Source organism: Balaenoptera ricei, chromosome 5 (genome assembly GCF_028023285.1).
Source record: "Balaenoptera ricei isolate mBalRic1 chromosome 5, mBalRic1.hap2, whole genome shotgun sequence".
Lineage (NCBI taxonomy): Eukaryota > Metazoa > Chordata > Mammalia > Artiodactyla > Balaenopteridae > Balaenoptera > Balaenoptera ricei.
The window spans coordinates 91,616,386-91,633,080 of NC_082643.1; positions in this window are offsets into that span (position 1 = coordinate 91,616,386).

The window sequence follows — 16,695 nt, forward strand, 5'->3', positions numbered from 1 at the left end:
CATTTAGGCTTTGGCAGACGGGTACATTATTTTAATCCTGGTTCCACCACTTACAGTCTGTGTCAGAGGTCAGCGAACTTTTCCTGTAAAGGGACAGATAGGAAATATTTTAGGCTTTGTAAGCCTGAACTTCTCAACTCTACCTTTGTGCAGCAAAAACAGCCACAGACCATGCATAACTGAATGGACATGGTCGTGTCCCAATAAAACTTTATTTACAAAAGCAGACAATAAGCTGATTTGGTCCACTAGCCATAGTTTGCCAACTCCTGTTCTCAGTGATCTCGAGTATATCAAACCTTATCTGAAAAACAATTGGGAGATATAACACCTACTGTATAGCAGTTGGAGCAATGTTATACGAAATTACCTTGACATTTCTAATGAACTAAACCACTAGAGAAATGTACACCAGTAGTAGTAACAGTAATGTAAATATGTTATAGTTAGTCCTATTAATAAATAACATGGATTAAGTACCCACTGTAAACGAGGTGCAGTGCTTTCATTATTTTCCTCCATCCTCACCAAAGATCTCGCAAAAAAAGAAAGCGTTACTCTCCAACTGACTGATGAGGAAACCAAGGCTCAGAAACTGGCTCGAAAGTTACACAGGTGGCTGGCGGCAGGGCTGACTTCTGACTAAGAGCAGTTTCCACATCCAAAACAGTGGCCTCAAAAAAAGAAATGGAAATGTGTGAGGGGTTAAAATAATAGATGAATAAATGGGCTCAAATAGATGGGCCCCGGTTGTGTTTAGACAGGAAGGCAGGACCAGGTAATACGCCCTGGCTATCGAATGATGGCCAGCACTTGCCATGGCATCTGGGGCTGGATGCACTTCCCTGGCGGAGAGAGGCTTTTTCTGGGCAGGGTCCCAGATTTAAACCCGGAACAAAGCAAGCTACCTGTGGTGGGCTCTGCCGGCACTGGAGGGCTAGCCTTCCCTACAAGGGATTTCCTGAGTCACAAGGCAGCCCTCCAGAAATTTCTGGGCCTGCCTCAGCCCCGAGGGGAGGCTGGAGCAGCCAGTACCACTTGAACGCCGAGTCCCCTGCCTGGAGGAGGCCAGATTTAGCAATCTGTCACACACAGCCCGCCTCATCGTGACACCGGTCTCAGAGAGGCAGGCAGCGCGGGCAGACAGAAAAGCATCTGTCGACATGCCGTGCAGACAGGGATGAGAGAGGCCGGGGGAGGATGATGGTGGCTTTTGCTTTCCTATAAAGTGTGTGTCAGGAGGAAAGGATTAAGCTAACTGAAGACATCTCCAGCACTTACTTCAAAGGTGGCTGCGAAGTGATTGCTTTATCTTGCATCTCACCTGCTTCTGAGAGCCCGGCTTGAGGAGGCCTACCCACATCTCCACTTTGTCCCCAGCAACTCTTTTCAGAAATAGTTTGAGTTGGCGTTAGCCATTCTGCAAAAGAGATTGGAGCTAAAAATAAGCTCATGAGAAGGAGGATTCCTCCCCGTCTTTTTTTTTTTTTTTTAACTTCCAAAGCTCACATCATGTTTCCCAGAGAAAGATGGAGAGCTGATTTTCCCGAGGTTTTACATATTTGTGTACGTGTAACAGGCAAAATAAATTTCAGTGAGGGTGTGCATACTATACAGGGACAGGTGGTAGCCGTCTCAAACTCTTTTTTTATCTCTCTGGAACATTAACTTATGCTCCTGGGGGTCGTGTCATGTGCAGAGGAAACACAGACTTCAGAATCATTTACCATTGATCTCCCCTCCTGCACCACCTCAAGTCCCAAACATCTCCAAACCCAGAACCAAACTGAAAGGCATAGGTTTTTGTCTTCTGTCACACAAATGCAACTTGGTTTTGGGGGTTGCCAGGTGACAGATTTTGGCATCCTCTTTGTAATGAATTTGGAAACACAGTATATCGTCAGAAAGGTTTCCTCTTCTTTTAGTTCAAGGTATTATACTATGTCTACTGAAACACTGTTTGACAAATGGCCTATTTCCCAACAAATAAAATATCACATCTGAAAAATATAGCCAGGTGTCTAATTTTTGCCATGATGTATTCTTCAACTGCCTTAGAAAATGGATTGCCAGATGAATCCAGAGATATTTGTTTGAGTGCTTGGGACTGGAAACCGGCTTCATTCTCTGTCACTTTCTAGATTTCTGACCTTGGGTGAGTTATGTCATCTCACTTTGATTCTTCATTGGTATCATGGGGGAATAATGCTGACCACACAGTGTTGTCATGAAGGTTACGTGAGATGGCTCAAGAAAGGCAGATAGTAGGCGCTCAGGAGTGGGAGCTATCCTCATTGTCAGCATCTGCCAGAAAGGCATAAGATATTGTATTAGTCAGGGTTCTCCAGAGAAACAGAAACAATAGGATGTAAATATGTATATATATAGATTCATATATATATAAAGAAAGAGAGAAGAGGGTGAATTTTAAGGAATTGGCTCAGGCAATTGTGAGGGCTGGCAAGTCCAAAATTTGCAGGGCTGGCTGTCAGGCTGGAAATTCCTGCAGGAGTTATGTTACAGTCTTGAGTCCAAAGATAGTCGGGAGGCAGAATTTCTTCATCTTCGGGGACCTCAGCCTTTTTCCCTTAAGGGCTTTAACTGATTGGCTGAGGTCCATTCACATTAGGAAGGATAATCTGCTTTACTCAGACCCTTACTGATTTAAATGTTAATCACATCTTTAAGCAATTTTTTTTACAGCAACATGTAGACGGGTGTTCGACCAAACCCCTGGGTACCATAGCTTAGCCAAGTTGACACGTCAAATTAACCATCACAGGTATGTTATCTCTTACTTCAGGGAACATCATACCTAACCAAGCAGCGAGCATGGAATAAAGCTTAGATGAACACACCATTTATCAAGGCACAACAACAACACAAAAGGTACAACAACCCATCACCTGCTTAGGCCCTGCCTCCCAGGACCTATCAGAAGTCAGGAAAGAGGAAGACGCCCCAGTGTGATGTAAAGCACTCCGTGCTCACAGCTGGCCTCGCTCAGAGCTGACGTCGCCAGTTCTAGCCCCCTCTGCCCCGGGTGAGCGTGTGGCTTTCAGGCAGTTCACTGAATGTCTCTGAACTTCCTCAGCTGCAACTCATAATAAACACATCTGCCCTGCCTACTGCACCGGGCAATTGTGAGAGTAAAATGAGGCAACTGGTGGGCGGGGCTTTGTAAGTAAACCATCAAGAGCCCTAATACAAGTAATGTATTATCCTACAAGGATGTAATGCTCTGGACATATGGAGTCCAGTTATCTGTACCAAAGCAAATAAAAGGCAACTCTACTAGCTCATAATATTAGCTGATATCATCATTAATGTTTTCAATTAAAATTAATCTCACTGTCTTGGGATTTCAAATGGCTTTTTGGGAGTGAATTCAACAACCGAGTTGTCTGAACACTAACTTTCCCCCGCCTCCATAACTTTTCATTGCATCTGAGCAGAGCTCAAGCGTTTGAGCAGCGAGTATTTCATTGCATTTGAGCAGAGCTCGAAGCAACAGGTCTTACGGAGCCCTCACCATGCGCCGGGCACCATGCTGGCTTCGGTTGGAGAGGGTGGGGACTTTAAGTGCTGAGCCCAGCCGTGGCACAGCGTAAGTGCTTGACAAATGCCAGTTATTTATTTTTTGTTCATATCTTACTATGTGACCGTTTCTGAAAAAGAAGGACAGGATTATTGCTTTAAAATATAGACAAAATATAGACAAGTCGGAGCCAACCTTCCTCCCAACCTCGGTGTCTTTTCCAGGCCTGCAGCTCAGCTTCCGTTCAATATCACTCAGAAGTCAGGGCACCAGGAGCCCAGATGACTGAGGCAATCATTCTTTGGAAAACTTCACCATCAAAGGAAATTGTCCTGTGTTGTCTCTTAGAACACTTCACACTTCATTGGGAAGCTATAAAAATAATTATCAGGTCATTAGTAAAGGTTATTATTTTTTTTTAAGACCCAAAAACATCTCTCCCAGAATGACCTTAGCCAGCCTTTCAGTGAGAGATGGTTGCTGCAGTGGAAAGAGTGAGAGCTTTGGAGTGGAAACTGAGGGTCCCAGCACTGGGTGTTTAACCTTCTCTAAGCCCTAGTCTCTTGACCCTATGCTGAAGCTGGGACCCCCCTGCCATCACAAACATTGGGATGTTTGTGCAGTTGAAATAAAGTGGCTTTGGGAATAACACCCTGAATTACCCTGGGCACTTGGAAAGCACTCTGTAAATGAAATTCCTTCCTTTCCCTGGTTTCACGTTGCCTGTGTCTGAAGTCAGAGGTATGAATGGATAAAGCAGGAAGGATTGAAAGAGACACTGGATCCATCAGGATAGGCTAGGTTGTGCTACAATAACAACCTGAAGACCTCAGCAGCTGAAAACCATTGAATTCAAATTTCTCACTCACGCCCCACGTCCATCATGGGTTGACAAGGGAGCTCTACTCACCAGGGCCACTCATAACCCGACAGAACTTGAAAGATGTGCCATTTTGTTACATGACTCTAAGAACACAGAGGGGTAAAAAGAGAATATGATGAATCATTTGCTGGCTCTTAAAGTTTCTGCCTGGAAGTTATACACATTAATTCCAGTCACATCTCATTAACTAAAGCAAATCATGTAGCCACAGTTGAGATCAACAGGGTAGGGATATGTCATGCTGCCATGGCGTGGACTGACGGTCTAAGAATGGACCATCGTATAGGAACTTGGACCAAGCCAATGCCCATCTGCAATAAAAAGTAGGTGGAAATCTGGCAAAAGCTGAGGCTCTGAATATGGTCCATCCTATCACACTAACTCGAGAGAACTTTTTTTTCTGTTCCAGACTCATGTGAGGATCTGATGAATGGTATAGGATCCCTCCCCAGGGAAAAATGTTCATGAAACATAGTGGGAAAAAATTACATGCAATGAATTTATTACATTAGAATCTATTTACTCCATCTATGTTCAATCTTTAAAAAAAAAAATTTCTCTCACTTTTATTTGATTATTCAAAAATTAATGATTCATTCCAGGAAGAAAAATAAGTGCAATAAAACAAAAGTCAACCTTAAATCTTCTCAAAAGTAAATTTCAATTTTAAAAACTTGATGTTTGCTTTGAAATAGAAGTTGAAACTGTAATATACAGTTTGAAATGGCCTTTGCATGTCGTCTTTGATATCCAGTCAGTTTGATTTTTCCTTTGGAAAATATTAAATGCTAACTCACAGAAGAATCAGCGCCCCTAAAACTTTTTGCCAATTGAGGGAAGACTTGTGCCAAGGAAAAACAGCATTCTCCAAGACAAGGTTTGGATCACAGATCCTAATTTTGGAGGGCAAGTAACAAAATATCTAGGTAAAATGGTTTAGATCCTAAGAATGTATTTTTTTAATCAGGTAATCTGAAGAGAAGGAGTTCCAGTGTTAGTTTAGTAGCTCAACAATGTCAGAATTCTGGGTCAACTTCTCTACAATTCTCTTGGCCTCCCCATCGTGGTCACAAAATGGCTGCAGCAGCTCCAAACAACACATCTTCATAGGACATTGTAATAAAAGAAATGTAAACAATTCCAGAGGGATGTTGCTATTTGACAGAGGTATCACTTCAATTTTCTTTATCTGCTCCAAGTCCCAAATAAACTAGGTCAAATCCACAGAGCAAGGACTTCCTCAAATCTCTCTAACTATATATGGCTTCTTTCACTTGAAAGGTGAATAAGCAATTGTGTAAGGTATTTCAACAAAAGAATTTTGTGCTGAGACAGCACAAGTTTCCACACAGTTCGAGCCTTTTAAAATCAAGCCTTCTCATGAAAAATGTCTGCATTGTCCAATGTATTTTCAGGGTGGACAGACATAATTTTGCCACACCATGGGCACTGCAGCTTTTGGGGGGCAGTGGGTGGTGGGAGTCCTTATCATGTTCACTGATAAAAATCTGAACAAAGGATATATGTAAATGTGGACATCACTTCTTTTCCTTGATATTTTCCAACTTAAGCTGGACCCAACTTAAGAAAGGCAGGAGTGCAGACTCACAATGACGGGGGATATTGTGGTCCATTCCTATCAGTGGGACACTCCTCTCGTCAACAAGAAGTCAGGGTAATCTCTAGTGTGTCTATTACCAAGTAACATCCTTCCCATGCTACATTTGTTTGTAGCGAAACCGCACATCAAAAATATTTTTACATTTAAAATGAATATGTTATTCTCACAAAGATAATCTACAAAGTGACACCAAAGAAAATCTAAAAGAAAAGACTTATCTTCCCACCAGGAGATCACTCATGGACCACAGGTCAGGAAATCTGCTTGTGAACAACTCCCTTCTTTTCCTAGTGGGACAGAATGGTAAGTGCTACTCTCAGAGTTCTAAGAACTGGTTTTCAACTGGTTTTCAACCCTTCACTCATCGCTTGCTCAAGGGGTAGATAAATCAGGTTTGAGAGAAAGGAGAGAGAGTGAGGGTCTCTTTGGATGCACCCAGTGGAGAGGGGAAAGTATAGTCTGCAGTGATGCACATGGGGGTCATGGGTTTGAATCCCAACTTCCCTGCTTTCTACTTCTGCAAACTTCATTCAATCAACTATTCTCTCCAAACTTCAATTTCCTTATCTGAAAAAATGAAAGTCATCATTACCCTCAGGGGGATTGAGCAGTTAAAAATGACTAAAGTTGGTATTGTGTTTATGACTAAAAGTGACCAAAGAATATCTTATTATCTAAGAGTGACTGGTGAGTTTCCACCCACAGGCAGGGGAAGGACCCTCCTCTTACCCAGGGAGCATATTTAACGGGAAGGTGGGAGAATGACAAAGCTGGTATATGATTCTATCCCCTAGACTTGTTCACAGTATCTGTTTCCTATAGAAATGCATGTGAGATGTAAGCTGAGAGCCCCCGCCACTCCGGGTATTTTATCCCTCGTTAGAGGCAGCAGTGCAGGGAGAGCAGTCGAGACTCAAATTTGTAGGCAACTCACATCAGCCCGTCAAACCCACCAGGAGAAAATGTTCTGTCACCCTTTGGTCTCTAGATGCTTCAACTTAGCTGTTGCAACAAATGGGATGGGCAAGACAATGTGGAAAGCACCAACACTAGGTTTCTTTATCTTAGTTTAGGCCAGAGGGAGAACCAATAGCCATGTGAAAGTCCAAGCTCACAGCTCCATGTCTTGGGCAAGTCACTCAGCCTCTCGTCTTCTCCCACCCTTTCCACTTACTTTAGCTGCATGTGGTTTGGCTCATTATAATGTCACTAGGACGAGCAGAGGAGCACGATTACCAGGGTGGCCAGGAAAGAAGCTGGTACCATCCATTCTTAGCTGAGACCACTAACCCACATGATCAGTCTCCAGCTGTGTCCCAAACTCACTTCCTCTTGTTGTTGCCAGATTGTGGTCTTATATATTTTCACCATATTGCTCATATGTCTTCCTAATCAAACATATTCTTCCATATTCCACTTAGTGAATATACTCATTTCCACATACACAAGCATATGGTTCTTTATGGGTAAAAATGAATATTTGTAGGTGAACCGTCTTATCTATAGGTTTTATATACTTATTATTTAACCCAATAAATGTCCTTGCCCCTGTACAATAGATTAAGATCTTGAACACTAGCCATCTATCTCCCTCTTGTGATAAGACTTCTGATAAATGTTTATCTCCCTTTAAAAGAAACCCATTTCTGCATTTTTCCATACACTGATAGTACTTCATGTTTCCTACCTCTCAAGATGTTAAAGAAATTGGATCACACTTCCTGCATTGCCAGAGCCTGTGCAAGTCAAAAGTTGCCAAGGATTCTGTGAATTCCTAGGTGACCTTAGGTTCTTGAGGTCACCTTCAGATTCCGTATCTTCTCATGCTGCCTCCGATCTGCTGCCTGGTGTGAAATGAAACTCAGCACCCTTCTCGATTCCCTCTCTGTGGTCACTCACATCAAACATAAGAGAAGGGACTTCCCTGGTGGCGCAGTGGTTAAGAATCTGCCTGCCAATGCAGGAGACACGAGTTCGAGTCCTGGTCCAGGAAGATCCCACATGCCACGGAGCAACTAAGCCCGCAGGCCACAACTACTGAAGCCCGTGTGCCTAGAGCCCGTGCTCCGCAACAAGAGGAGCCACTGCAATGAGAAGCCTGCGCACCGTAAGGAAGAGTTGCCCCCGCTCACCACAACTAGAGAAAGCCCACGTGCAGCAACGAAGACCCAACACAGCCAAAAATAAGTATAAAATAATAAATAAATATATTTTTTAAAAAAGAGAGAAAAATATCTGAAAATGCAAATTTATGGCACTTCTCCCACCCCCTCATCCTCAGTTAACAGGGCAAACTCTGACATAATTTACTCTGCATTTTTCTGTCTTATCCTCTCCACTGCCCTACTTGGCCCCTTGCAGACAGATCTGGGTACTCTTTGGGTGGTGGAGAGATGAAGCATCAAAGGTGGGGATTGCATCAGAAAATGCAGAGCTTTTTCTCAAAAAGAGGGAATAAAAGAATAGAAAAGTGATGAGGAAAACTAGAAACACCCTTTTGGGTCGAGTGTCAGAGAAAGTGGATCCTAAGATGTAGTTATTTATTTAACAAACGTTGATGTAACTATTCCTGCGTGTCAGGTACTGTTTTGAGGGCTTGACAAATATTAACTCATTTCATTCTCATCGCCATCCTAATAGGTAGGTACTATAATCATCCTTATTTTACAGGTGAGGAAACTAAAGCACAGAGAGATTAAGTGATTTGCTAAAGATCTCACAGCTTGTAAGTGGCAGAACCAAAATTCAAACAGGCTGACTGGCCCAGACTCCATGCTCTCAGCCCTGCTCCGTAGTCCTTCTCATGTGGTTTACTAACTACCTTTCCTTGTACGAGATTACAGGCATTCAAGTAAAGCTTGGAATTCGTTTGAGATAGCAGATTGCATTATTTTGTCCATGACATCAGCTTGAGACTGGGCCACGTGGGGCCTGGAATGTATTTGGCTTTTAAAGGAGCACCTGGGGGCTTCCCTGGTGGCACAGTGGTTGAGAATCTGCCTGCCAATGCAGGGGACACGGGTTCGAGCCCTGGTCCGGGAAGATCCCACGTGCCGCGGAGCAACTGGGCCCGTGAGCCACAACTACTGAGCCTGCGCATCTGGAGCCTGTGCTCCGCAACAAGAGAGGCCGCGATAGTGAGAGGCCCGCGCACCACGATGAAGAGTGGCCCCCACTTGCCGCAACTGGAGAAAGCCCTCGCACAGAAACGAAGACCCAACATATTTATTTATAAATAAATAAAATTAAAAATAACAATAATAATAATAAAATAAAAGAACCGTGTGCTCTGACATATCTCAAAATGGTTCCTTTAAAAAAAAAAAAAAAAAGGAGCACCTGGGGTTGGGGGGAGGGATAAATTAGGAGTTTGGGACTAACAGATACACACTACTATGTATAAAATAGATAAACAACAAGGACCTACTGTATGGTGCAGGGGACTATAGTCAATATCTTGTAATAACCTATAATATAATGGAAAAGAACCTGAAAAAAATATATATATATATAAAATATATATTGATATATCTGAATCACGTTGCCATACACCTGAAGCTAATACAACATTGTAAATCAACTACACTCCAATAAAAAGTTGCTTGTTCTGAAAAAAAAAAAAGAAAAAAGAAAAAGAGCATCTGATTGGTGGGATCTTCTGAAGATGGAGGGGTGTGGTTCACAGAGAGGAGTCCTAACACGCCTGGGCATCCTTCTGCCTCCTGCCAGCCGCCTCCTCCTTCTTCCTTCCCTCTCTCGCCTTCTTACCTCTTTGCTTCAGGATTGCCTTGGGAACTCCAAATTCTTCTCCTTCTATTATACAGCTTTTTTCTAGGGTCTTCTCTCAAATACACATGTCCAAATCCATCATTATGCTCAGATGGACAAATTTTACAGAAGTCACTCTCCTTTAGACAATTTTAAAAGTTTGCCCTTGGTTCAATTCTCTTGTTTCTTGGGTTCTGAAAAGATGAACCAGAACTCAGTTTTCCTAGAGCCTTATCCATAGTGTGCTGACAAAGACAAAGGGAGAATACCCAGAATTATAAAGAAGAAACATTTAGAGTCACCCTTAAGAGTTGCCTTCGAAAATGCTCCCGCCTGACTTTCCTATGTAATCCAGTTTCCCTTCAATTCACTCTTCTGATAAGCAGAATCTAGATGTTGGTGCTTCCAGATATAACTGCTTATTGCTGAATCCCTGAAAAGCCAAGGCGGAGAGATTTTTCAAAAATCTGGCTCCTTTGATATCAACGGTGACTCGGGCCCAGTGGAGAATGTTACTTCTTATTGCCAAATTGCAAAACCAGCTTCTTGAGTTTCCAAAAATACCTCCTCGCTGAAGAGTTCTTTGCCTCAGAGAGGAAGGGTGATGGGTCGAAACAGCCACTGAGTAGAAGGCAGGAGGCATTAGTCACATAGGGGAGAAGTTGCAGATAAATTTTAAGAGCCACTGCAAACGCAGGCCCATATGGTGTCCGGGGGGCACTTTTGTTTTAGCAGATATATCTCGGGATCTTTGAAGGAATGGTTGCACTGCCAACTGGTCAATTAATCAACCCTCCCAAGGTCACCAGGGACGCTGTGGATTGGGCCCGGGCAACAGGGGCCTGGAGGAACTGGCTTTAATTAAAGGATTTGTGCAGTAATGGAATCCTCAAATCCTTTGAGCAATGTTGCATGAACTGGGCCTTTCAATCCCTGTGTGCATTTTCCATGGCTGCGAGAAAGCGACAAATATCCTGACCAAGCACTTTGAGGGAGGGTGTCGTTAACCCATTTAGAAACCCCGCTGAAGGACACATGATTTGGAAATGCGCCCAAGCAAATGAAAAAGAAAAAAGAACACTGCATTCTTCAGCAGTGGTGAGGACATCCATTCTCCAGACTCTTGTGATAAAGTCCTGCTATGGTCATTACTATTTTAAAAAATTGCTTTGTGGACATTACCAACTATCTTCATTGGAATTATTAGCCATGATTTGGATGGATCATTGAAATCTGAGAGTAACAGTCTGGTAGTTTGTAAGGGTTTAGGACTAGGGGTCCTCTGGATGGATACTGCCCGTAGATGGTTTGGACATGCAGAATGGTCTTGCAGTGCATATCTTGGCTTCTGAAAAAGTCAGTTGCCTCCTTTTGACCAAGGGTGTACCCGCTGGGCCCACTCCACACACAGCCCCACCTGTCTGGTTCTTGAAGGTATTTTTGTGTGTGTGTGACCTTGATCAGATACTTCTCTGAAGCTGTGCTCATTGCTTTGCTGTCATTTGGCACATGTGAAATTCACACACATACACACCATACTCTCATGGGTTTTCCAACCTGTGGGCTGCCACACAGAAAATATGGGCTGGAGATAATGCCAATTCCTGGATGCTGATGGGAACTCCAGCTGTCATCTGATTGTTGCACAAACCTCTTACCAAATCCCAGGAAGCTCAAAACTTGTATGATATGACTTGATCCCCAGAGTCTCTTCAACGAACTGTAATTTAACTTCCAGGCATTAGTTATTTTATCAGGAACTCTTTAAGGTCATCTTTTTGAGAAATCACTATCAAATTTTAATATGCTGTTGGATGTCTCTTATCTAAGTAACCTGCAGGCTAGGTTACTCTCAGAGCTCGGAACTGGGAAAACAGTTCGCTTTCTGTCTTGAGAACCAGACGTGTACAGTACATATATCTTAGTCAGCCCAGGCTGCCATAACAAAATACCACAGGCTGGGTGGCTTAACCAACAGAATTTTATTTCTCACAGACCTGGGGGCTGGAAGTCTGAGATCAGGGTGCCGCCGTGGTTGGGGTCTGGTGAAACCTCTCTTCCTGGCTTGTGGGTGCCACCTTCTCACTGTGTCCTCACATGGCAGAGAGAGAGCTGTCTGGTATTTTTCTTATTAGGACACTAATTCTATCAGGTCAGGGCCCTACCCTTATGACCTCATTTAACCCTAATTACTCCTGTAAAAGTCCCACTCCAAATACATCACGTTGGGGGTTAAGGTTTCAACATATTGGCGGAGTGGCACAGTTGGTCCATAGCAACACATGTACACAACCCATCCAAGTTTTTTCTCCCTTAATGCCAGGAATATCATAGCAAAGTTTTGAACTCAATTCCATTAGCCTCTTTAATATAGATTTTCATTTATAATTTGTTTTGACCTCTTGCCCTCATTACTCAGCTCTTGTTCTTACAATGATATGGGGTTTTGTTTTATCATTGCTTGTGTACTTCATGTATGTAGATATGTTTTAATGACAAATCTTCCAAATACATTTTGGAAGATGATGGGATATGAGAATGATAAATATAAGAAAAAATTTGTATCATGGCACTGTGAGGAAAGACACACTTCAGATATGTTTGTTTGTCTTGGAAATCTGCTTAGCTTGTTTCTGAAGGTCTTATCTTGCAGCACCCATGAAACTGTATTTGGGCTTGTTGAAAGGTCCAATAACAATGGTTGGTAATGCTGAAAAACAGGTGAACTCTGTTTTCTGCACTTTTCTTCAGGAAAGTTACTCCCAACAAGAGTATTAGGACTTGGTAACTGGATCCTTCATCAGCCACTGACTCAATAACTAGCTGTCTTTTGCTTAAAATCATAGATATTTGTCTAGTAACTAGATTCTTCCCTCTTATTCAGGCTTCACACCCAATCTCTTATGAGCTTTTAGTAATTCCACCTCCTCACTATCTTTCAAGTATATTTTCTCCTCTTCATCTCCTGTCCCCGCTCCTGAGTTTAGGCCCTCACATACACTGTTAAAGTAAACTCTGTAGTGGACATTTTTCATGTTTGGGGCCACCCAGAACCCTTTCTGTATTTGGAAAATGTCCTAACCTTCATAAGACAGAAGCCAAAAACTGGTTTTCCCAGAATCCCTTGCAGCCAGGACACAGACATTAGCTTGGCCTCCAATCAAACATCCGCACAATGGACTGACTCAGAAGAGGTGACGCAGTGAAGCAGGTGCCGCATGGAATTCACCCTGGCAAAGGTGATGACAGAATCTTCCGGTTTCCAGAGGCAGTGGCCCTGGAAGGTATGTTCAGCATCTGTGCCCAGGGCTGGGCCCCGTGACGGTGGCAGAGAGGTGTCACCACTGCAGCTGTTCCCAAATGTGGTTTGGGCCCCGTTGCTGGTTTCACAACTCCTCTCTAGCTCTCCGAGTGATTCTAGGGCCTGCCTCCTAACCTCTGATAACCGCTCGAGCTAAGTCAAAACTAGCCCAAGTGGTTTTCTGATATTTACATTAAGAAATCTATGTCAGATGAGATCTTAGTTTTAAATAATAGAATCTGACTCTGACTGATGAAGTAGAAGTTGATTATACGTGGGATCTAAAAAATACAACAAGCTAATGAATAAAACAAACAAACAAAAAAGAAGCAGACTCACAGATATAGAGAACAAGCTAGTGGTTACCAGTAGGGAGAGGGATGGGGGGAGGAGAAATAGAGGGGTAAAGGGGGAAAAAGGGTTAATGTGGGATTATATGAAATCATCTGTGTGAAACTTTTGAAAATTGTAAAGCACTATAGAATTTAAAAACCTTTCAGTCAATAAAAATTAAGTAAAATCAAAAAGAAAACACAAAAAGGATATTGACTAACTTGCGCTTTCAGAAAGATGCAGTAGACATTCTTTCTCCCATTCCTTCCACAGAGTACAACTAAAAACACTAGACATTATATGGACAAATGTAAGAAGTCTCTGAAAGAAGGCTGACTGGTTAGGGAACTTGGGATCCCAGGAATGACATAGTGATGAGTTCCCTGGGTTTTCTTTTTGCCTGGCATATCCCAGGTTGGGTACTGAAGAAGTTAGAAATCCAGAAGCACCAATGGATACAGACCAAGAGTCCCTCTGGAAGCCTGCTCTCTCTGCCAAAACAACCAGGACAGGGAAATCAAGCAAGACAGAAAAATTTTAGACAATAATCACCCTACTCCAGCCAAACACCACAGGAAGCACTGCAGCCCCACCACTACACCCGCCAGCAAAGGCCCAGAGCCTAGACGCCCACTCTTGCCAGGCTGCAGTGAGATGCCCCAACTTCCCTCCTGGGGTGACATCAGAAAAGACCAAGTAGGGAGCCAGAATTTCATCCCCAGCAGGTAGTCCTGTAAAGGAGCGAGGGAAGAAGCCATCCCCTGCAAGGTCTGGCTATGCTTCCTACCCTTGGTTTCTACCAAATTCCCCCTTTTAACAAATCTCCTTTTTAATTTAAGCAGTTTGAATAGGTATCCAAGTCTCACAATCAACCATACTCAGGCTCAGACAAACAAAACTCAACAGGACCCCTGGTACGTGGACATACTAATTGTTCAAAAGATGGTGTTGGTCTCGAACCTGCCTCTTAAAGTATTCCCCACACCTCCGACACAGCCTTCCTTTCTCCAGTGAAATGTCACTTTCTCTAGAAAGTTAGAGAGGGCTTCTCCAACCTAAGGCTCCAAATCATGCCTCTCTCTAAGCAGCCTCTGGTTCCCCCTTTGTGATCGCGTGTGTAATTGTGACTGTCCTCCACACCAGCCAAGGCTCCCTGGGAGGAGGCAGCATGTTAGTGCAACTTCACACACCCAGCATGACACAAAGCACAAGACACATAGTAGGTGTTCAATAAATAGCACTTGAATTAACAAGCCTCTGAAACAGGAGCTTAGTCATTCTTCCACTTACCTCCCAAGCTTTTCATGATGACAGGGGAGGTGATACAGGCACGGTATGCAAATGCCGGAAGTCAACCTCTTAACAGTAATGCGTCTTCCACTTCCCCCTCCCTGCTCCCTGCCGAGCCTGCAGACTCCCAAAAAAGGAGGAACTGGCCCTGATCTCCCTTCCTTACTTAGTCCATTTTCCAATGCAGAGGTCAGGTGAGGAGGCGGCACTTACACACCCATTTTCCGCAGAGGCGGGACCTGCCAGAGGGTTGCACCCTGACAATTTGGCAGCTCTTGCGACCATGCTGGGATGCTTGAGAGTGAACTCTGGCTGACCTGCAGCTGTGAACTTCATTCTGGTGTCGAAACAACCCCCTCCATCTTCCAGAATTATAAATATCAGTGATTTTTGTCGACCTCCATCATTTTAACTTGGTCACATGAGTGTGTTGCAGTGGCTGTTGTTTCTAAGTGGGTGGAAGATGCGTTTGCACCGAGACCTCTTTCTGGCCTGTTGCTGCCCAGAACAAATGTTGCGATCAAATCACCATCCCCTGGAAATAGCAGCCTACATGGGAAATGCTGACAACTTCTAACGTGAACTGTGCACACGGCATTGATAGAATACCTAAAATAAGTGAATACAGAAAAAAAGAGAGAGAAAAGCCTGAGGTATGGGTTTCCTTAACACAGCAGAACAGGGTGGCTCTGCACCTTCTATAAATAAGAGGGAAGGAGATACCGCAGCGCAGGGTGGGAAGTCTTTGCTGACCTCTGCATGGCACTGTGTGCCCCTGGCATTGTTCTGAGTAGTAAACCTGGCTCTAGAATGAGGTCTGCTCATCAGAGAGGTGCCAGGATCTCCCCAGCCACGGCCATGGGACTGTGCCACTCGTGTCACAAGGAGTGCATGTGATCTTATGTGCATTTATAGAGCTTTGTATCTTATTCTAACTTCTTTTTGAAAGAGGTGTGACAGGTATTTAATACTCTGTTTTACAGGTAAGGAAACCAGCAACAAGTGCATGGCTCATCCATGTCTAGAGCACAAACTTTCTGATTCCCAATCCGATGCTCATTCTACCAAAATCATGCTTGAAAGTTTAAATAATAATGATGATAATAGTAATGACGGCTGACATTTATTGAGCACTCATGATGTGACAGGTACTGAAGTAGGTATTTCAATGCATATTATTCCATTCGTACGAAGTAGGCACTGTCATTATCGACATTTTATGGGTGAAGAAACTAAAGCCCAGAAAGGTTAAGTAACTTGTCCAAGGTCACACAGCTAGCAAGTAGCAGAACTCAGAGCCAGAATTCTCAACCCTTATACATGAGACCTTGCCAAGTTCAACATTAAGGGAAAGGGTAACGCTGTTTAATTTATGTATTTTATTTAATTTATCCATTTCCTTATTCTAAAAGTGATTTAGTTACATGGTTTAGAAATTAAGGGAGGTTCACTCAATGGACAATTCCAATAAAATTTTGAATTTTACTTCATAGCATGGAAAGGTATACCTGATAAACATTTACATAAGCAGGAGACAACATTTTAAGTACACTAGAATTACAGCCATGAATAAGCATGGGAAAATTAAAAATTCTAAGGACTCACACCAAGATATGATCAGTCATTGTATTGAAGTGGTATGATTATGTGAAGGATTTTTTTTTAATGTTCTCTATTTCTAAATTTTCTGGGTTTTTTTTTTTTTTCTTTTTGAAAAAATTTAAGGAAATGTGAAAAGGCTCCCCAAAACGTAGCTTGACTTACTGCTTTGAGTCTCTGGCATTTTGGGACCCACAGAGAAAAAACAGTCTTATAAAAAAGCAAGAAATGTAGGAGCAGCTCAGGTTTTTCATTTTTATTCTATCAAAACATCAAGGAATTTGTCCTGGTAATACTGGTAAAAATTTGTCCACACTGCCTCTCCAAAGAAAGAGAGAGAAGGGGAGGGGAGCTGGGGGGAG